Source organism: Triturus cristatus, chromosome 12, assembly GCF_964204655.1.
Source record: "Triturus cristatus chromosome 12, aTriCri1.1, whole genome shotgun sequence".
NCBI lineage: Eukaryota > Metazoa > Chordata > Amphibia > Caudata > Salamandridae > Triturus > Triturus cristatus.
Genome location: NC_140595.1, coordinates 633,360,601 through 633,382,759, shown reverse-complemented (window position 1 = coordinate 633,382,759; position 22,159 = coordinate 633,360,601). Strand labels below are relative to the sequence as shown.

Here is a 22,159-nt window from a genome sequence, read left to right as displayed (position 1 = left end):
AAGCGGGAGTGGTGCTTTTAGCTAGCACCCTTCCCCTACCGCCCCCTCCCACACCCAGGGCCGTTCGAATCAGCAATCTGCCAGGGCTGGTTGCTGTTCCCAGGCCGGTCTTGGCTAGAAGTCTTGACGATACTGCAATATATGAGACAGACACACCAAGGGGTTAAAGCAGCAGCGGACCATGCAGGTAAGAACGGTTGGGCCGGGTGGAGGGGTTCTACAGACGACGACGAAGGAAAATGTAATTATTTCATTTTTCCTCGTGGTCATCTGTCGAATCCCCCCCCCAACCCGGCCCACCACTCTTACCTGCACAGGCCGCTCCTGGGGCAAGCTGGTGACCCTGAAGAACCCCTTCATCATGGCCAACAATGGCAGCTTAATCTCTTTAGGTAATGTGCATTACCAACAGTTGGAACCTAGCTCAACTGAGTTCTCATTTTTTATGTTTGAAGTTTTTTAAAGTGACAACTTGACCTAAGAAAAAGAGGGGCGGAAGACAAACCTTCATGCAGAGAGAGGAAGTGCATTTTGTCAGACAAGATGTAGGTGATGTGTACAAGAAAATATAATTGGAGCAAAAGAAAAAAGGAGGGGTTGAAGTGAGAGCGAAGAATCAACATGGACAAGTGGGGTTGGGGGAAAAGCAACACGGCGGGAAAAATAAAATTAAAAAAGAAGAAACAATTCAACATGAAGAAAAATAGTACCTAAATCACAGCGTCAGTAGTGGAAGGATCCTGATCAAGATAAAGCAATCTGTACTTGGTCCATGCTTCCTAGGGAAGAAGAGTAAGTGAAACTAGCATGTGCTGCCCAATTAGGAGGCACAAAATAAGAGTGAAAATAAAGCAGACAAATGATAAGCAATGGTCAGGCTCCACGCCCCTTGTTGCATACAATATTTCTTACAAGTGAGAGTGCATGCAGCGCATGCGCTGTTGCAGACAAGATCTAAAACACAGTAAAAGACAGTCAGACCTTTAGTATTTTGCACATCAGTGCTTTAAATCAGTAGGTACTATTAGGAACTCAGTACCTGCTCTTGTTTAGTTTGAAAGGGATAATACTGGCACGTCTCAGCACTACTCAAAAAGCTTTTAATGGGAGAATACTTGCACCTCTGAGCAGCCAAAAATTACTCTAAGGTAAGGAGTAGCCACTATGTGCCGAGGCTCGCAGATATATGTGTAGTTTATATAGTGATGCTATATCACCGGGAAGGAGAGTATAGAGGCCTGGTTAGAGAAGATTGAGCTTCCAAGTTTAAATAATGACCAAAATAATTTTTTAGAGGCAGAAATCACGGAGGACGAGGTCCGGGCACAGATTAGGAAGATGGCAGGGGGGAGGCTGCTAGGCCTGACGGCCTCCCAGTTGAGATTCATTCTCAACTCCTCAACATTATTGTAACAGTGCTGAAATGCTTATTTAACGCTATATATATATTGAAGGTGAAATAGTCCCGCAGTCGTGGGCCGAGGCCACCGTTACTTTAATTTTGAAATTAAACAAGGACCCACTGGAAGTGGACTCTTATAGGCCAATATCTCTTTTGAATTCTAACTATAAGGTCTTTTCAGGGATATTAGCCTCAGGGGTCCTGAGAGAAGAAACATATAAGAACTCCCTCAGACAAGCCCCATTCTGAGGTTGAGTCTGGCTGGTAGTAACATCTTACTAGGGTGTGACGAGGTGGCCAATGATGAAGCATGTCATTTACGTGAGTGAGCCATCCTTGTCCAATTCTTGCAATTGCAGTGAACTGAGGCAAGAAACAGCTAGCAGCACACAGAGAACTCATTGGGTTTCTGGTACTAACATGCTGAATTGCTGATTAAGCAAACAGCATTTCTCTGAGGGTATCACGCCAATTTTTGTGTTTGAGTTAGTAAGGGCAGGCGTGAGCCCCATAACTCCCCTTGTGTCTCCTCTTTGTGATAGTATACCTTTTCGGAACTTGCCTGGGAAATGCTATGTAGGGATGTCACTTTAGCGATAGTGTAGGGACAGACTAATGCTCTTTACTTCCGAACTTCCGATGAAGGGGACTTTTGACGTCAGTGCAGTTAAATTCTGTGTACTGATCCTAGAACTTGTTATTTTGTGTATGCTGCATTGTCTTAACTTTACTCGTAGATTTGGTTTGTATTAGTTCCAATGTATTTCTAAACCCTTGTCTTGTGGTTTTTGTATGTCCAGCTATTCTTTGCCTTGTAATAAACTAACTAAACTTTGAATCAGAAGTCTGTGAGTCTTCGGAATCATGGTTCATTGGAACTATAATGCATAATGGGTTAACGAAAATGTTCTCCCCTCCACACTTTCAAGCAGACAGCAAAGAGACATCAGCCAGGGGTTCCAGAGTAAGTAAAGAACGTGGAACACGGCTCCTTCAGTTGGTAGCAGTGTAGGATGATTGTCTCTTGAGGTGAGGGGAGAATCTAAAAAACTCTAGAAAAGATTTAGACCCGTGGAGCCTCAGAAATTGCCCAATGATTGAGAACGGAGAACGACAGATTTTGGCAGGGACTGACGGAGATTGATTGTGTGGCGAGAACACCGGTGAACGGAGCAGTGAGTATCAATAGGGATGCGTCATGATATATATTGCGGTGATGATTTGATTGTGTGATGTGTTGTGACGTTGGGATTACATTCGAGTACATGTGGTTTTGGACTGGGCACGTGCGGTCCAAGAGTTTTGTTTTGTTTTGTTTTGTTTTGTTTTGTTTTGTTTACCGGGCTCAAGAGTAGCCTAAGATGCTGGGATATATTTTTTTTGTAGAAAACACTGATTTGTTGTAATTGTCTGACCGTTGGTTTGTTGAGAAGTCATGAAGCACTATCGATGACCCTCCTGAGACAAGGAACTTTGTGTGAGAGGACTTGTTAGAATTGTGTGGAAAGCCTTGTGCACAAGGGTGGACTACATCGATTCAATTGGCCAGTGCAGGTTGAGGGTCATGGTGCGTGGATGTTCTTGAGTGATTGAATTCTATTGCTCTTTTAGTAAGACAGACAATTACTTGTTTTGATGATTGCGAGAGTGAATGTGTACAGAGAGATTGTGAAGAAAGGTGAGCTGTTGTGAGGACGAAAAGGGTGACGTCAGAGTGTGCCAGGCTGCTATAGGTCAGTTGGTGTAATGCCACATTGGGATTGGTTGGTGATCGTCAGCAAAGATGAAGCGAGAAATCTTTTCAGTTGAGGAAAATTGTTTTAATCATGCAATGTTATAAGGTATTACGTGACCTATGTAGGGGAGATAGATTGGTGACTTGAAAGGGTGAGGAAGTACCGCCCAAGGACATTATATGGCAACGTATGTAGTACTTCATACTATAGTTTGGATTCAAAATTGGCACAAGATCACTGAGAAAGAGGGAGATTTGGCTTTTCCACGTTATGGGTCATTTCGATTAGAGGTATTTTATCAATTGAGGGGAGTGATGTCTTCATTACGGCCTCCACCCAGACCAACACAGTTTGAGGCACTAGACTCTTGGATGCAAGCAGCTCAGTCAAAGAATAGGGAAAAATGTCAAGGAAGAAAGAGGAGGGCAATAAAAGCCTATCAGGATGCGCAATGGGACGTGCTGTTGTAGAGGTGGAGAGTAGACACCATTGAGGGAGAGAGGTTGTACCCACTATTAGTAAAGGAGGGAGACGCTCGGAGCAAGAATGGAGATGGAGATGATGGGAGTGATACTGATGACAGCTTGTTAGACAGGTTATTAGCAGAGCTTCCTCCACCGTACAATCCACATTCAGACGAGGGAAGGCGAGAATTGGCAAATGCAGCAAGCTCAGAAAGAATGGTAACACCACAGGCAGTCAATAGGGCAGGAGTAGTGGGAAAGATTTCAGAAGGAGCAGAAGGCACATGGATACCAGTATTTGGAGGCTCAGAGGCAGTGGAGTTAACGCTGCTATAAGGTTGCCGGAAGCCCTTACGGTACTGGTCACCATCGGACCTGTAGTTTTCGTATATGATCCGAGTTTAGAGAAAATGGTCCATTTTTGGTGCCTGTAGAAGCTAGTACCACATTGCCAGCAACCACACACTCTTCAATTGCGCGTGTTGGGTCTAGTACAATACGATCAGTGCCACAACAAACTTGAATTCAGATCTATGGATGTCGGAAGCTCCAGTTAGAGGACCCATGGGAAGGAAATCAGATCTGGGAGACTCTGGAGATCAGCATGTCTTGAAGACTACAGCCTCAGGAAGACGACAAAGAAAACAGAGTGGTGAAGGGGAAGGACAGAGTAGTGAGTCAAGTCAGGGAACGATTAGAGCTGCCGTAAAGGCAAAATGGCTAGATGTAATGAGACAAAAAGCAGAGGTGGATGAGATAATCAGTGAAAGCTTGCCTTTGGAAAGGATAGAACTTTATGAAGAGGATGAACTGGTGTTCATAGCAAAGGATGTCACTCGCAAACCAAGGTGAGCACATGAGAAACTGACGGAATTGGGCCAAAAGTATGATGTGGATTAGTCTAAGACAAAAATGCTGCAGAGAAACCATAGGCTGACCTACACTGATCAGGAACTAGAGAAGAAAAGGGTCAAAGGGTTGAAGACACATATTCACGAGCTGGTCATAGGGATACGCACATGGAGCATGCCTAATAAATGGGAAGAATGATCGTAAAAAAAAAAAAGAATGATAGGTAAGCGAAAGGGAAAACGCCTCCGCCGGGAGGAGGCATGCCAGAAGTTGAGGCTTACCCATTGCGAGAGGTACCGAGCAGAGGGTATGTACCTGTGCCTTGGAGCAGGGGTGATTTGGCAGCATTCACAAATGACTTTCCTCGGCTGATGGAGAAGCCTGCTGAATGGTATATGCAACTAATCAGCCCAGCATGCCGTGACCCGTTCATTTTTTAAAAATCATGCACTCTGCATTTGCTTTTAAAGAAGTATCTGAAATTATAATTTCATGCAATGTTTGATAAATATCCAAAGTCTCATGCAGTACGAGTGAGAATAACACAAATAAAAATCTGGTGTGACGGTTGATTCGTGTGCGCTGTAGTAACCGGATGAAGCTGAAATGACAGAGGCTGGAGCGGTGGAGTAGAAAATATGAAGTATTTATTTCTAGAAGTCCACAAGAAAAAACCCACAGCTTGGGAACAGCTACTCAGGTGCATGATTTGAAAAAATGAACGGGTCCCGGCATGCTGGGTTGATTAGTTGCAAAATGCATATTTCAGGAGGGTTTAGACACTGTTAAGAGCAAACGTTGGTTTTGAATTAAAACACTACTTATTTATGGTTCGAGTCCAGAGGAACAGTAAGCACTGTACAAAAGTGCATTTGTTTTCCATATGTGTCCATCGGGTACTGCTGTTGCTCTTCACCTGTATGCTTGTCTCCGGCACCCTCAGTATTGTGTTCGGCCACATGTGCTTCTCCTAAAAGCTCCCCATTCCTCTTTCTCGCCCATGTTGCTTCCTACCCGTCCTCCATATTGCTTACCCCACCTGTGCCTTTCGCGTTGCTTCTGCCCACCTCGTTGCTTCACTTGTTAAGCTTCTTTCCTGTCCTGCATCCTTCGTGTTGATCCCCCCTCCCATCAGGAGTCCTGTGTTACTACTGCCTAAAAAAATGCTTTTGTGCTAAATTTTTTTATTTACCAATCCAACTCGGATCAGTAAATGAAAAAATAAAAAAACAACAAAGCCATTGCCAAGGTACAATGGGCTGAGGTACATTATAGTTGTGATGTGCATCTTTTCACTGTGGGTGGAAGCATACCCGGCTAGAAGGTGTGAAAGCCTCACAGTAGCCAAGTTGTTACTTAGAGAGTTGATTCCGCGGATCGAGTTTACATTTTGAGGGGGAGGGCTATGCACTTGCCTGCAGTGCCGTCTATAGCGTTGATAAACATCACAGATGATTTGATCCTTGATTATTGCAAAGGACTGGTTGATGTCTGTTCTGTGTCTCACCAGGTTGAAGCTGTGACTGCACCAGCTTTGAAGGACCTCTTTCATGCCCTGTGTCCAGGGGACAGGTTCTTGGTCAGGAAACATGTGCGGAAGAACTGCCTTGATGCCCATTGGAGAGGTCTGTATCAGGTAATCCTAGTAACAAGCACTGCTGTGAAGTGCGGAGGCTTGCCGAACTGGATTCACACCTTTCATACCTGCTGAGTTTCCTTTACATCGCATGTCATTACAACGCAGCCTTTACATCGCGTGTCACTACAACGCATGTCATTACAACACATGTCACTACACTGCAGTCATTACATCGTAAGTCATTACAACGCATACCATTACAACGCATTGTACCCTTACACTATCCAACACTTACCCTACTGTTGCACTCACTGGAGTTAGAATTGTAATTTGTACCCCTACACTATCCAACACTTACCCTACTGTTGCACTCACTGGAGTTAGATTAGTAATTTTTACCCCTACACTATCCAAGACTTACCCTACTGTTGCACTCACTGGAGTTAGAATAGTAATTATTACCCCTATACTGTCCAACACTTACCTTAAATGCGATGCAATGGTATGCATTGTAATGGTATGCGTTGTAAAGGTATATTCCAATTCATTTTTTATTGTTTGATTAATTAAAATCTTTACAATTCCCCATCAATATTTACATAAAATCACGATAAAATTACAAAGAGTATAAAAAGTACTATTACATTACGTTAAATACATTTACGATAATTCCTGCTCGCCAAAACCTTCTAGTCGGTGCTTACATGGCGGCTATGTTACTCGCCGAAACCCTAATAATAATTACTTTGATTGACTTTACTGTGTATTTCAGCTGACAAAGGGACGTGGCTTGCTGCCCACTTAATTAATATGGTGGAAGGACTATGAAAAAATGGCTACAATCCAGATTGAACGGCGTCAGCGAGATATAAAAGTTTTCTGACCATTATCATGTATTTGACTCCGCGGCAGGCCAAGATGATGGACGTCCCCTCCAGCCATCTTATTACCGCTTGCCTGCTCGAACGAATTTCCAAGGCATTAAAAATAAGTTTTAAGCACTGTCTTTTTTCAGGCAAAACTGCTGGACAAGCACATAATAAGTGGATTAATGTTTCTGATTTATAACCACATAGTCGGCAGTTCTCAGATAAAAGGGGCTTTTTCCAAGTTGGATACAGGTCTTTTGAATCGTGCATTGCCATTCTGAAATTCGTAAAACTCTTTTTTATATGCTGGCTAAAATGAGCAGATAAATAAGCTTGAGGCCTTAAGGTTTTATATGAGTTGATAACTGTCCAACCGTGCCGGCGTTTGCTAAGTTCTTTTTTATCTGCCAGCAGAGATTTCCTTTTTGCTTATGCGTTTGCAGCTTTGCTGAAAGTTGCATTGTCATCCACTTTTTCCCATGCAGTTTGTAATTCCAGCTCGTCCAAGGATGTTTTCAGGAAGTTGCCCCATGACATCGGTGTTTCAAAGTTCATCTGATCCCTAATTTCATCCCAACATAATCTATTCATAGAGTCGGATGCAGAAGAGCGAAATTTATGACACAATTTAACAAAACCGATCATTCCTCTGAATTTTTGGTGCTGAAGGCCAAATTCCAGACGGACCTGAGCTGGAGATGCAGATTTAGGCAATGCAAAGACGGCCTTATAAATCCTTAACAATAGCTCGTTTAGCAAGATAGCTTCCTTACCACACCAGGTGACCAAACCATACGATAGACTAGGCAAAATTTGTGCGGCCATTGTTTTTAACAAATACGTGTAATTCGGGCAGTCGATTTTTTTACGTAGAAGCTTATACGAGTAAATTAATGATTGAGCTTTTGCTTTGAGAGCCAATTTATGATCTCTGTGGGAGGCATTTTGCCCTAATGTTACGCCAAGGTATTTGTAGGAATGCTGTTCATCCACTGTTGCCCCATTAGCCGACCATTTAAATTTCGCTTTTTTATGATCCACTAGTCGAATGATTTTTGTTTTTTCTTTTATTTAGTTCGAGATGTTCCTGCTCCAGGTAGATTACTAAATTGTTTATGGATCTCTGTAGACCAATTTGGGTTTGGCTCAGCTATACGATGTCGTCTGCATATTGTAAAATGGCGACTGACTCATTGGCCATTTTAGGAGGATGACAATCGGCTTTTTCCAGGTGCTGTGCAATATCTGAAAGAAACAAATTAAAGAGGCTGGGAGCTAGAACGCATCCTTGTTTCAAACCTTGCTGCGTCTGAATCCTAGGAGTTGTGCTATATCCGTCGCCCAGCTTTACTCTGGCCCGAGTATAAGTTGGTTATGGCACTAAGCATTATGCTCGGCAATCCCCAAGCCTTGAGTTTCTTCCAAAGTTGGCCCCTATTAACTCGATCAAAGGCAGATTTAATATCCACGAAGCATGCAAATAATCGTGATTTCTTTCTTTTGTGCTTTTTCCGTTAAAAGGGCTAGAATTGACAAGTTAGTTAGGGTGCCCATCCCTTGCCTGAAGCCCGTCTGGAACTTTGGAATTTTTTTCTTCTCTTCCATCCAATCTTGAAGATGGACCAGAAGACAAGAAGCATAGAGCTTAGCCTCCACGTCTATCAATGAGATCAATCTATAGTTACCCGGATTGCGGAGGTCACCCTTTTTAAATATAGGGTGAATAATATTCCCTTTCCAGGAGACCGGAGCATTAGATCGTGTATAGATCTCATTGAAGACGGGAGTAAGATGAACTGACCAAAAGGCTGGGTCGCTCTTGAAAATCGCGTTTGGAAGTCCATTGGGACCTGCCGCTCCCTTGGTATTAAGTTTTAATATGAAAGTTCTTAGCTCCTTTTCATTGGTTAGCTCGTGGCTATATGCTTCTGAGCTTACTGCATATTCTACAAAATTGACCAGGTCAGGAGCTAATTGTTTTGCCTCCTGTTCAGGAAGCTGCCCATTTTGCTCTTCTGTGGAGCCTATTTCTGTATTGTTGTACATGGATTTGACATGGTGAACCCATGTTTCTTGACTGATTCCAGCTTCTTGCTGTAATTTTGGGCCTGATGACAATTTGTTTATGATGCTCCAGAAGTCGCTGCTGTTAGACTTTTTACTAGCGGTCAATAGGTGTAACCAAATGCCCCTCTTATACGCTGATTTTGCGCTTTTCAAGTTCTTCCTGTATTTGCTCCTCAGTTGGCACAACCTCCATTTTTCAGATTTCCTGCCTGTTTTTGCTGCACGTAGTTGAGAACGCACCTCTCATGCGATCCCTCTTTTTTGTTCTCTTAGCTCACAGTTAAACCAGGGCTCTCTTTTAATACCTGGCCTTGAGTTGCAACCCCTCGTAGCTGGGAATCTTTGAACTAATAACTCGACCAGCTGTTCCCAGGGTTTAACGTAACCTGCTTCAGGATGAGTAACCTCATTGTCCAAAAATTGCCTGGCTGTCTCTTGAATAAGTTGTGGACATTCTCCCAACCAATTAAGTTTTCGAAGGTTAAATTTTTCTGGGCACAACACTATGGATTTGATTTTTTGGGCAAGTTTAGCTTTGTAAAGGTATAATGTGATGTAATGGAATGCGTTGTAAAGGTAGTTTCTGAAAATGCGATGTAATGGCATGCAATGTAATGGCATGAGATGTAAAAGAATGCGTTTTAAAAACTGCGCTGTAAAGGCATGCGTTGTAAATGTATGCATTGTAACGTCATACATTCTCTGTCGCAGCAGCATGGGAGGATCCTCCACCAGAACCTGTCCGGCCTCCACCACCTTTCGTGGAGATTGAGTGGCGACAGTTGACAGCTTTTGACCTTCCTCCTGAAGTCTGTTATGTCATCTTGGCAGCCAGGCGTCCCTCCACTAAGACGGTAAATGCCTGTAGATGGAAAACGTTTGTGGCATGGTGCACAGCAAAGGCTGGGGATCCCCTTTCTGCCCCTCTTTTTAAGGTTCTATTGTATATACTTTTTTGGTCCAGCAGGGCTCAGCCCTGGGCACCCTTAAAGGCTACATTTCGTCCATATCTGCCTTTCGTCGCCTTCCTGATCAGCCTTCTCTTTTCAAGTCCCCTATTGTAAATAGATTTCTAAGGGCATTGCTCACCTCTTTCCTCCTTCTACGTTCATAATGCCCCCGTGGGACTTGAACCTGGTGTTAACCTATCTTAAGAGCTCTCCCTTCGAGCCTCTTCAAAACTGTCCTCCCAGGCTCCTCACTCTGAAGACAGCTTTCCTTGTTGCCATCACCTCTGCTCCCAGAGTGAGTGAGCGTCTCGCTTTGTCTTCCAAACGTTCTTTTCATGCTGTTCATCTGAACAAGGTATTCCTTCACACAAGGCCCTCTTTTCTTCACAAAGTGGTTACCTCTTTCCATATAGGACAGACCATCACTTTGCCCACCTTCTTCCCACCTCCGCACCCTTCCAAAGAGGAAGAGAAACTCCACCGTCTGGACCCAAAAAGTGCGCTGTCTTTCTATCTCGACGACACAAAAGACTTCCGGGTGGACAATCAACTCTTTGTGGGGGCCATGAAAGGTCGGGCTGTACAAAAATGCACCATCTCTCGATAGGTAGTCATATGCATTAAGATCTGCTACTCCTTGGCAAAGAAGGAACCCCAGTGGGACTGCGTGCCACTTCACCAGGGTGACAGCAGCTACTACTGCCTTGGGGAGTGGGGTCCCACTCCTTGACATCTGTCAGGCAGCCACGTGGGCATCTCTGCACATTTTCACCAAACATTATTGCCTGGACAACCAAGTCTGGAGAGACGACTACTTTGGCCGTTCTGTTCTCCAGGACTTTCTGGTGCGAACTTGGTTCGGCGACCCACCTCCGGAGTTGGCATTGCTGGGGTATCTATTCTAAAGGTAAGGAATCTATAACTACAGTCTCTTTCAGATGAACAAGTTACTTACCTTCGGTAACAATGTATCTGTAAGAGACATATGTAGTTATAGATTCCCTACCGCCCCACCCACCCTCCCTGTTCTGCGAACTGACTTCTAGGGATAAGGACTCCCTTCTAGGGTCCTAGTTATGTGCACCAGTGGTTAGTGTCTTGCATGGCTCTGCGCTTCTGGTGTGGAAAGTCGTGTCAGAACTGACATCAGTGCACAGGGGCGGCATCTAAGTAGATACCGCAAAGTTATTTCGTAGCTCACCAGTATCCTGGAAGTAACTCTCTCAAGTGTAGCCCAGCATAGTAATGATGCACACCGTCAAGCCAAATTGAACAAGGCGGTACTATATATCTATGTATCCTTCGAGTGACCACTATCTAAATCAAGGGAGGGCCACGCTCTTACACAGCATGATCACCTGTCTCCACTCCCAATTTAGCAGAGTCACAAGAAGATTGGTCACATTCCAGCCCCACTCTATCAGGCTTAAAGTATTTGTGAAAACTGAACCAGACAAAAAAGTGCAGTGATGGAATGGTAGCTTTTGAGAACTGTGTCAGGCACCTCTCTCCAAGAGACTGGTTCATAGTGAAGCTAGGTAACATACTAGTTTGTTTCAGAGGGTGAGAAGTGTCTGCATGTATTGTTTAAATGTGTCTGCATGTGTGCACTGTTATGTATGTGTTGTGTATGTGGCTGGCATTGTGTGCTCCTTGAAAGAGTCTTTTTCTCCTTGTAAGCCATTCTTGGTGTCAGGGAACACCAAATACAAATAATGCCTGAGTATAAGGGGTTAACCTCTAGGCACAGTTATCACTATTCTTGACATTATGCTGGTACTGGCGTAATGGTAGAGCTTGACATATGGTGGACAACATAGGGCTAATCATGGCATAATGGCAGCTATCCTTTCCATATTGTAAGAATGCTTGGCCTAATCATGGCCACCTATCAAATTATCTTGGCCTACTTGAAATCATAATGTCCACGAGTTACACGGTTGTGGTTGTGGCATTGAAATAATGGTGGGCATCCTTGGCATAATGAAGGCAGTGATTGAAATTATGGTGGGCATCCCTTGCATGTAAATACCTGGGTAGGTTGGGCAGAAACTATCAAGGGACATGTGTTTGTACTAGGGAAATCACAAGCTGACATTTAAGGACAAGGCATTAAAACAGATTTTTGAGGAACAAATTGATATCTTTTCTCGAAAAAGACATGTTATTGGATAGAAAATCACATATTTATTAATAGAAAAGCATGCATTCTGAGAAACTGATATGCCACTACTAGTAAACTTTCAAGGTGTGGTCACTATTGTGTTTGTATCTGATGTGGGCACTCTTGCAACAATGTTCAAAGCCATTAGTGGTGCGGGCCTATTTTCATTGGCATAAGTAGCTCTATTTATATGAAAGTTTGGATACCCCTGCCATAACACATCCTAGACCAGTGGGCCATTGGATAGACATGCCCATAGACAGGAACAAGTTGAGATTGGAATATCCCGGTCCTGTTGTGCCCAATAACGTAGCACTCCTGACCTTGACCCTTCAATGTGTTTTTTGTAAAGAAGAAAAGTATCCAAAGAAGGGTATCGAGATGATCTAAACATTTACCATAATGAGATATTGGAAATCTTAGGGCATTTAAATCAGTTCATAGAACTTAGACAAGAAGTAAAAGTGTCAAATCTACCTTTGAATCTCCTGATTTTGAGGGGCTGGGTTCAGAGGGCATATTGCCTTTTCGTAAACATGAAGGCTGCTGTACAGCATGAGAACTGACCCAAAATTGGCACACATGGCAGAGATTAAGTAAGGCTCAGAGGTGAAGCATAATTTGTTTGAAGACAAACTCATTAATGGGATCACTCAGTGTAGAGGAAAAAAGAGATCTCTTTACCCATTCCTATGTTGCAAATAATTATGAAGAATAATACATTCCAGAGTGTTACTGTGATTATGCCTGCTTGACTTCTGAGTCATGTTGTGAAATCATTCACCAGATGGCTAATCCAGAAAATAATATTTAGACGTGTGCCCAGACCTTCACTACCCTCAAGACTGACAAAAGCTCAGATGAGTCTTTAATCCCAAACTTTTTCCAAAGGCTAGTCACGGTCAAGCTTACCCCTTCAGACTATTTCAGCAGACTTATTTTGGCCTTTATTTTACAATAAGCAACAGCTCAACTGTGCCTCACATGCTTTTGATTCTTCTAGATCTTTAGGCATTACATTGGACAAATACCTCAATATGCAAGATCACATCAGTGCAACTACCAGAGGAGCTAATTTCCATCTGAGCACTCTAAGGAAAATCAAACCCTTCTTACCCACAGATGACTTTCAGTTAGCAGCTCAATCCCCATTTATCTCCCTCCTAGAATAGGTGAGTGCCACTCTTGCATGTCTACCCAAAAGCCAGGCTGACTCCATTAAGGGCCATTTTAAACACAGCTGCTAGGTTCCTCATGGGATCCAGTAAACACAACCACAAAACACCGGACCTGAAATGTCTCAAATGGCTCCTTTTTGAAGCCAGAATTCAGCTTAAGATAGCCTGCATGACCCATAAGGCTCTTCATCTTGACACCACATTCTACCTGGCATTTTACTAGGGACACTAAGGAGAATGCTGTAGGGTAGGACATTTGTGCCGGCACAGTGATTCCACACAAAAATATGTGGAAAATGTGTTTTTTTCAGCTAAATTTGAGGTTAGCAGGGGTGTCTGGGTACGGAAACTTTGGGGGATTCACACATGCCATACCCCATTGGACTCCCCAGGCTGTCTAGTTTTCATACATGTGTGGGTTTGGTATGTTTCCCTAGGTGGCCGCCGAGCCTGGAGCCAAAACCTCATGGGACCCCCTTGCAAAACCAAGTTGTTGTGTGATAGGTAATTTTGATGTCCCCTCAATAGGTTTTGGGCCCTTGCCTGTCGCGGGCACTTGACCAACCCACACGAGTGAGGCACCATTTTTATTGGGAGACCTGGGAGAATGCTGTGTAGAAGGAAATTTGTGGATCCACGCAGATTCCAGTACTTTCCCACACAGAAATTTGAGAAAAAAAGTGATTTTTTCAGCTACATTTTAGGCTTGCAGGGGATTCTGGGTAGGGAAATGTTGGGGGACCCATGCAAGCCATACCTTGCTGGACTCCCGGGGATGTCTTGTTTTCAGAAATGTGTGGGTTTGGAAGGTTTCCCTAGATGGCCTGCTGAGCCCAGGGCGAAAAACTCATGGGACCCCCCTTTGCAAAACCAGGTTGTTTTGTTATAGGTCATTTTGATGTCGCCTCAATAGGTTTCGGGCACTTGACCCATCCACACAAGTCAGGTACCATTTTTCTCAAAGACTTTGGGAAATGCGGGGTGGGTGGAAGTTTGTATATCCATGCAGATCCCAGAACTTTCCACCACAGAAATGAGAGGAAAATTTGTTTTTTTTTAAACTAAGTTCCAGGTTTGCAAGGGATTCTGGGTAGCAGAACCTAGTTAGAGCCACACAAGTCACCACATCCTGGATCCCCCTCAGTGTCTAGTTTTCAAAAATGTATAGGTTTGCTAGGTTTCCCTAGGTGCCGGCAGAACTAGGGTTCAATATCTACAGCTAGGCACTTTGCAAACAAACGGTCCATTTTCACTGTAAAAATGTGTTGTGTCCACGTTGCGTTTTGGGCCGTTTCCTGTCGCGGGCACTAGGCCTACCCACACAAGTGAGGTACCATTTTATTCGGAAGAATTTGTGGATTGCGGGGTGGGTGGAATTTAGTGGATCCACGCAGATTCCAGAACTTTCCACCACAGAAATGTGAGGAAATTGTGGTTTTTATTTTTACAAAGTTTGAGGTTTACAAGGGATTCTGGGTAACAGAACCTGGTGGGAGCCAGACAAGTCACCCCATCCTGGGTTCCCCAGGGTGTCTAGTTTAAAAAAATGTATAGGTTTGCCAGGTTTCCCTAGGTGCCGGCAGAGCTAGGGTTCAAGGTATACAGCTAGGCACTTTGCATAACAAGGGTCAGTTTTCACTGTGAAAATGTGGTGTCCATGTTGCTTTTTGGGTCCATGCAGATCCCAAAACTTTCCATCACAGAAATGTTAGAAAAATGTGGGTTTTTTTAACTAAGTTCCTTGTTTGCAAGGTAATCTGGGTAGCAGAACCTAGTGAGAGCCACACAAGTCACCCCATCGTGGATTCCCCTCAGTATCTAGTTTTAAAAAATATATAGGTTTGCTATGTTTCCCTAGGTCCCGACTGCGCTAGGACCCAAAATCCACAGTGTTAGAAAAACACTCCCACACTGGAAGGGTTCTCCCAGACATACAATGTGGTAGCTTGGCTCGAGTGGTCAGGAATCAGGCTCCGTGCTAAGCATACGACACACCCATACAATAACCATGCGTGCATCCGTTCCAAAAACGACTCTACACCGTAAAAATTATGAAAATATCTTTCTTTATCTTCTTTTTCTCTTAGTTGCTGATTAGATAAATAAATAACAATCACAATATACAAACTTTTTAAATAGTGCAGGTCAAATAAATACTGGCTTAATGATTCAATGAGCAGGGGTGATCATAAATAATGAAGGCATAAATATAAGTGCAATACATACAGGCAATTAAATATTCTGAGGCAATAAATACTGTAAACCAATAAATATTGTGCATCAATAAATACTGTGGACCAATAAATACAGTGAAACAATAAATAGGTTAAATACAATAAATACAGTGCCCCTAATAAATAATTAAAAGCTGACAGTGACACTCATAGAATCAGATCACATTTGAATTCCTAAGGGCTGATTTGGCCCAGGCACAGCTTGTGGGGATGTGGAAGGCTTGAGGGTGTCTACTCCCTGGCTTGGACAAGGCTGAGGCCTAAACTGAGGTAGATCAAGGGGGGAATCCCAGAGACCTGGCTCTCTCACTCCACACAACCCCTCTAAATTAGTCTCAGCTCACCCCCTGGCACAGTCAGGTTGGTTCCAGCACCTCCCTAGCCCCTTAGAGCAGTCTCTCAGGTCTCCACAGGGCCTTAGGCGCCCTCTACTCCACTTACTGCCCTTTTTCTGATGCTCCGACGCCGCTGGAGTCGTGTCGACGCCGTGAGGCGGTTCCGATTCGATGTCGGCGGCCTCGGCGCAATGTCAGTTCTTGACGACGCCGGTAGGCGGTTCCGGTTTCGATGTCGGCGGCCTCGGTTCGATCTCGACCTCTGATTCGATGGCGTCGGGCAGTCTTTACTCGATGTCGACCTCGGGCGGCTCCGGTCCGATGGCGACCTCAGCTTCGATGACGTCGGCCGGCCTTGGCTCGATGTCGACTTCCGGCGACTCCGGAGTGCGATCCTCACTCCCGACCTCCGGCACGATTCTCTCAGGTTCCGGCGACTCCGGAGTGCGATCTCCACTCCCGACCTCCGGCACACTTCACCTCGGCCTCCGGCGACTCCGGAGGGCGGACTTCACTCCCCCGTCGACGCCGCTCACTCGACCTCGGGTGACTTCCTCCTCGACCTCTGGTACTCCTCACGACCTCTGACGGCGCCCTCTCTCGACCTCTGGCGGCTCCGGGTATGACGTCCGCTTTCCAGTCGGCGCCGCTTCTCCACCTCGGGCTCCAGGTCTCAGGCTACTCGACGTCGGACTCCAGGGAAACCAGTTTCCAGGTCAGGATCTTGCTGTTCTCTGTTTCTAAGGCCTGTTCCTGCTGTCCAGGTCCTTAGGATGGTTTTTCTTGCTTCTTCCCACACAGGGCTCCAGGCTGGGCTCAGTCAGTAGGGACTAGTATCAAGGGTGGGTTTATGGACCCCACTCCAGGCACAAGTTTCCACCCCTGCTGCTTCACTCCTTCCTCCTTCAAGTTTCTGCTGCTCTCTCTTCACCAGTCAGGTGCCAACTGCCAGCTCCAACTGCCAATTCTCTGTCTTAGCTTCCCAACATTCTAAACCGCCTCCAACTGTCAGAGGGTTCTGGAATGTTCTGGAAGGTGCTGGTAGGTTCCAGTGGATGCTGGTGATGTCACAGGTGGCCACCATTTTGTGCTCCAGGCCCTCAGACAGAAGTTTCAGGGGTAGCTAAAATGGCTCCCTGAATCTGCAGCAACACGAAAAAGTCTGGTGGTTCCCAAAAAGGAAAAATTCAAACAGGGTTTGAGGCAAAAGTGGGACAAAATAAATAATGATGAGGAGGGACCACCCAAAGGGCTGACAGGTCTAACACGCGTCCCCCCCAGCTGAAAGTGGGGAGAGCTACCCAACCCCTTGGGAGTTCTCATCACTAAGGCGGAAATACCTTGAGAGACCGTCTGCATTGGCGTGGTCCACTCCAGGCCGATGTTCCACCTGAAAGTCCATTCCCTGTAGGGAAATAGACCACCTCAACAACTTGGGATTCTCCCCCTTCATCTGCATCAGCCAACAAAGGGGTCGGTGGTCGGTCTGAACTAGGAAGTGCGAGCCAAACAGGTATGGCCGCAACTTCTTCAGAGCCCATACCACTGCAAAGGCTTCACGCTCTATTGCACTCCACTTCTGTTCCCTGGGAAGTAGTCTCCGGGATAGGAAGACCACGGGTTGATCCAGACCCTCTTCATTGAGTTGCGATAACACTGCCCCAATGCCATGTTCTGATGCATCTGTCTGGACAATGAACTCCTTGGAAAAGTCTGGGGCCCTTAAGACCGGGGCCTCGCACATGGCTTTCTTCAATCTCACAAAGGCTTGCTGACAAGCCTCCGTCCAGACTACCCGTCGAGGTTGTTTCTTGGACGTGAGCTCCGTAAGGGGGGCCACGATGGTACCGTACCCCTTCGCGAAGCGGCGGTAGTATCCCGTGAGGCCCAAAAATGCTCGGACCTCAGTCTGAGTCTTGGGGGGTTCCCAGGCCATGATGGCCTCGATCTTCGCCTGGAGGGGTTGCACCGCTCCCCTACCCACCAAGTGTCCAAGGTACACTACCGACCCCTGCCCGATCTGGCACTTGCTGGCCTTGATCGTCAATCCAGCTTGTCTCAGGGCCTGGAGAACAGCTTGCAGGTGACGCAAGTGATCCTCCCAGCTGTTACTGAAGACGGCTATGTCATCCAGATAAGCAGCAGAGAAACTCTCCATTCCGGTGAGGATCTGGTTTACCAGGCGCTGAAACGTGGCAGGTGCGTTCTTGAGCCCAAAGGGCATCACACAGAACTGGTAGTGGCCATTGGGCGTGGAGAAGGCTGACCTTTCCCTTGCTCCATCAGTCAAAGAGATCTGCCAGTACCCTGAAGTAAGGTCAAAGGTACTTAGATATTGGGCAGCTCCCAGCCGGTCAATCAATTCATCCGCCCTAGGGATCGGATGAGCATCAGTTTTGGTCACTGAATTCAGTCCCCGGTAGTCCACACAGAACCTCAGTTCTGGTTGGGCACCCGGTGGTGCAGCTTTTGGTACTAACACCACCGGACTGGACCAGGGGCTGCTAGAAGGTTCGATCACTCCTAGCTCCAGCATCTTAGTGACTTCACTATGAATGCTGGCCTTCACCTTGTCTGACATCCGGTAGATCTTGGACTTCACAGGTGGGCTGTCTCCTGTGTCCACGTCATGGACGCACAGGTGAGTCCTACCCGGGACAAGGGAGAACAACGAAGAGTACTGCCCCAGGACCTGGCGACAGTCCTCCTGCTGTTCAGGAGTTAGAGATGGGGAGAGAATCACTCCCTCCACCGACCCATCCTTCTCTTGAGACGCAAACAGATCAGGGAGAGGCTCGCTTTCCACGTCCTCTCCTCCGTCAGTCACCATCATCAAGATGACTTCGGGCCTCTCGTGGTGGGGTTTGAGGCGGTTGGCATGCAGCACCCGCAGGAGCTGACGAGGGGTCTTCAGGTCCACCAAGTAGGTAGCCTTACCCTTCTTCTCCAACACCTCAAAGGGTCCTGACCAGCGATCCTGGAGGGCACTAAGCTCTCCTGGTTCGATCACCCACACCTTCTGGCAAGGCTCCAACTCCACCGGGTGAGCATTGTGGTCATACCACGCCTTCATCACTGCTTGGCTGGCTTCCAAGTTGTCAGAAGCTTGCTTCCACAACTTAGCCATTTGGCTCCGGAAGGCCAGCATGTAGCTCACCACATCCTGGGGAAGCTTTCTGGGAGTTCTTTCCCATCCGTCTCTCACCAGGTTGAGAGGTCCACGTACAGGGTGCCCATACAGAAGCTCGAAGGGGCTGAAGCCCACTCCCTTCTGTGGCACTTCCCTGTAGGAAAAAAAGTAAACAGGGTAGGAGGACGTCCCATTTCCTCCGCAGGCTTTCAGGCAGACTTCTGATCATGCCCTTCAAGGTTTTGTTAAACCTCTCCACCAGACCATTGGTCTGGGGGTGGTAAGGAGTGGTGAACCGGTATGTCACTCCACACTCCTTCCACATCGCCCGCATGTACGCTGACATGAAGTTGGTCCCCCTGTCGGACACAACTTCTTTGGGAAAACCCACTCGGGTAAAGATTCCCATCAGGGCCCTAGCCACAACAGGTGCTGTTATGGTCCTCAGAGGTATCGCCTCTGGGTACCGTGTGGCATGATCCACCAGAACCAGGATGAACCTGTGACCAGCTGATGTTGGCGGATCTAATGGACCCACAATGTCGATGCCCACCCTTTCAAAGGGGGTGCTAACGACAGGAAGTGGTTCCAGGGGAGCTTTCAGCTTCACCCCTGTTTTCCCACTGGCTTGGCAAGACACACATGTCCGGCAGTAGGTATCGGACGACACTTTCATCTGAGGCCAATAAAAGTGTGGGACAAGACGGGCGAAGGTCTTGTCTTGCCCCAAGTGTCCTGCCAATGGTATCTCGTGAGCCAACTCCAGAAGGAAGGCTCGATAACGTTGAGGGACTACCAAGGCTCGTGACGATCCGTGTAGGGGTGCCTTGGGTTCACTGTAGAGGAGGCCATCCTCCCAGTAAACACTGTAGTTCCCTTCAACGTTCCCTGCTGCCTGGGCTTTGGCCTGTCGCCTCAGCCCCTCAAGGGTAGGGCACTCCCTCTGGCCCTGGCAGAATTCCTCCCTGGACGGGCCTCCCTCCACGTGCCACTCGGCCGGGATGGGTAGGTCCTCCAGGTTGGTAACGTCCCCCACCGCAGACTCCTGGTCCACCACCTCCGGTGGCCTATCCGTCCTACGGGGTGGGGACGCCGAGGCAGGCTCCTCCTGTCCTCGGTTCTTCCCTTGACTGGCAGCTGGCTGGGCCTTTGTTCCAGGCTCCAGCCGAAATGAACTCCCTCTTCGGGTAGTCGCGGTCCTTGTGCTAACACAGGCCCAGTCAGGTGTACCCAGCATCTCAGTGTGAGTCCGGTATTCCACCTCCTTCCAAGCGTTGTGCTCCATGTCATTCCCCAGCAGACAATCGACTGGCATGGCAGGGCTTACGGCAACTCGAAGTGAACCTGCAACCCCCCCCCATTCAAAGGGAACCTCGGCCACTGGATAGTGGCCTGTTCTGCCGTCAGCCATCGCGGCTGGGTGGAGTACATCGGGAATTACCTGCTCTGGAGACACCAGTTGGCTACGCACCATAGTCATACTGGCTCCTGTGTCTCTCAGAGCCTCCCCTCTTTGGCCGTTGATGGTGACCCACTGCCCATACTTTGCGGTATTTGCGGGCACCTGGATCTTGGGAACCATCTCCCGTTCTCCCAGGGACACTAAAGTGACACCCGCCCACTCCCTTCCCTTAATTAAAGGCATCTCCTCCCCGAGCACTACACTAGCTACTCCGGGGGTCTTTCCTCCAATGGGAGGGGGTGGTCGTTTCAGACACTTCGGATCTCCTTTATAGTGTCCAACGCCACCGCACTCGTAGCAATGGACAACCCTTGGCTGCTGACTCTGGCCAGGATTAGGGTTTCTGGGTGGGTTAGCCCTAGGGGTGAATCCTGTTCCCTTCCCTTGGAAGTTATTTTGGGGGCCTTTGGAGAACTCCTTTTTCTTTTCCCCTCCCTCTTTCTTCTGGGGGGCGCCCTGTCCGGCCTTTTGAGTATCCCCTCCAGTCCCCCTTGTGGACACCCGGGTACTAGCCCAAATGTCCGCCTCCTCAGCAAGCTTCCGGGGACTGGTCAGCTTGCTATCCACCAGGTGTTGCCGCAGTTCAGGGAAACATTTCTCGAGCAGGTGTTCCTTCAGTACTAGGTCAAACAACCCCTCGTAGTTCCTCACTTCACTGCCCTGAATCCAACCCTCCAGTGCCTTCTTTGCATAGTCCAGGAAGTCCACCCAATTCTGTGTGCCCAGTTTGTGACTACCCCTGAACTTCTGTCTGTACTTTTCGGGTGTTAGTCCAAACTTTCTTATGAGCGCCAGTTTCATGGTGGGGTAGTGGGTCTGCTCATCCTCTTCGAGGGCCAATAAAGCATCCCTACCAGCTGGAGGCATGTACTTGTACAATCCCCCTCCCCAGTACTTCTCTGGAACCCCATGGGCCCTTAACGAGACCTCATAGGCCGCTAGCCACTTGGCGATATTGTCACCCACCCCATAGCTAGCTACTATGTCCTTTGGCAGGTAGGGTTTGGGTTCCCTGGTGTACTCTCGTTCTTCGCTGCCACCGTTAGGTACAGGGTGTGCCCCGATTCTCAGGATCTGAAGATCTATTTCTTTCATCCTTATCTCATGAGCCATCCTCTGTTCCTCCTTCTCCTTCTCCAGCCTTGCTAAGTCCCATGTGAGCTGTCTTTTCTCCCTCCGGTCTGTTAACTCCACTTCAGACAAGCCACCGCTAGAGGCACTGCTGCCCTTCCTGGAAAGTGTCCTGGGCCCCGCTGACAGGTTCCCCACCTCAGGTTGGTACAAACCAGCTCCCTCGCTATCGGGCTCTCTCTCCCTGTCCTCCTCCTCAGCCTTGCTTTCTCGGCGTGCCTCCCCCCAAGCCCTTAAGCTGGTTTGGAGTGCACCCTTCTTTGCTCCCCGGGGACAATACACCCCCTCCCGCTGGCAAAACTCCCTGAGTTGGGCCACAGTGTACGTTTCTAGGTCTTCTAAGACAAATTCCATTTTGCCCACTCAGGTCAGAGGACAGTTATTTGCAGTAACAATGCAGGGGGGTACCTTTAATAATACCTCCTCCCACCACCAGAGTAAATTTGGAAAAAACAAAAACCCACAATTAGGAAGGCCGCTTTGAGAAAACTCCCGGTGTAGGCCTATGGACTACCCACAGTTATTGTTGAGTATACGTAGGCACAGCTCTATCCCACCACTGAACACCAATTATGTTAGAAAAACACTCCCACACTGGAAGGGTTC

The 22,159-nt window shown here is 47.1% G+C and overlaps 1 protein-coding gene and 1 long non-coding RNA gene across 2 annotated transcripts in view; one reads left to right on the top strand and one right to left on the bottom strand.

Annotated features, from left to right (window-relative positions):
- LOC146776442 (uncharacterized) overlaps positions 1 to 22,159 on the top strand; it is a 327,970-nt gene that overhangs the window by 224,832 nt on the left and 80,979 nt on the right. The gene's annotated exons all lie outside the window — the stretch shown is intronic.
- CA5A (carbonic anhydrase 5A) overlaps positions 1 to 22,159 on the bottom strand; it is a 192,733-nt gene that overhangs the window by 105,334 nt on the left and 65,240 nt on the right. The window lies entirely within an intron of this gene.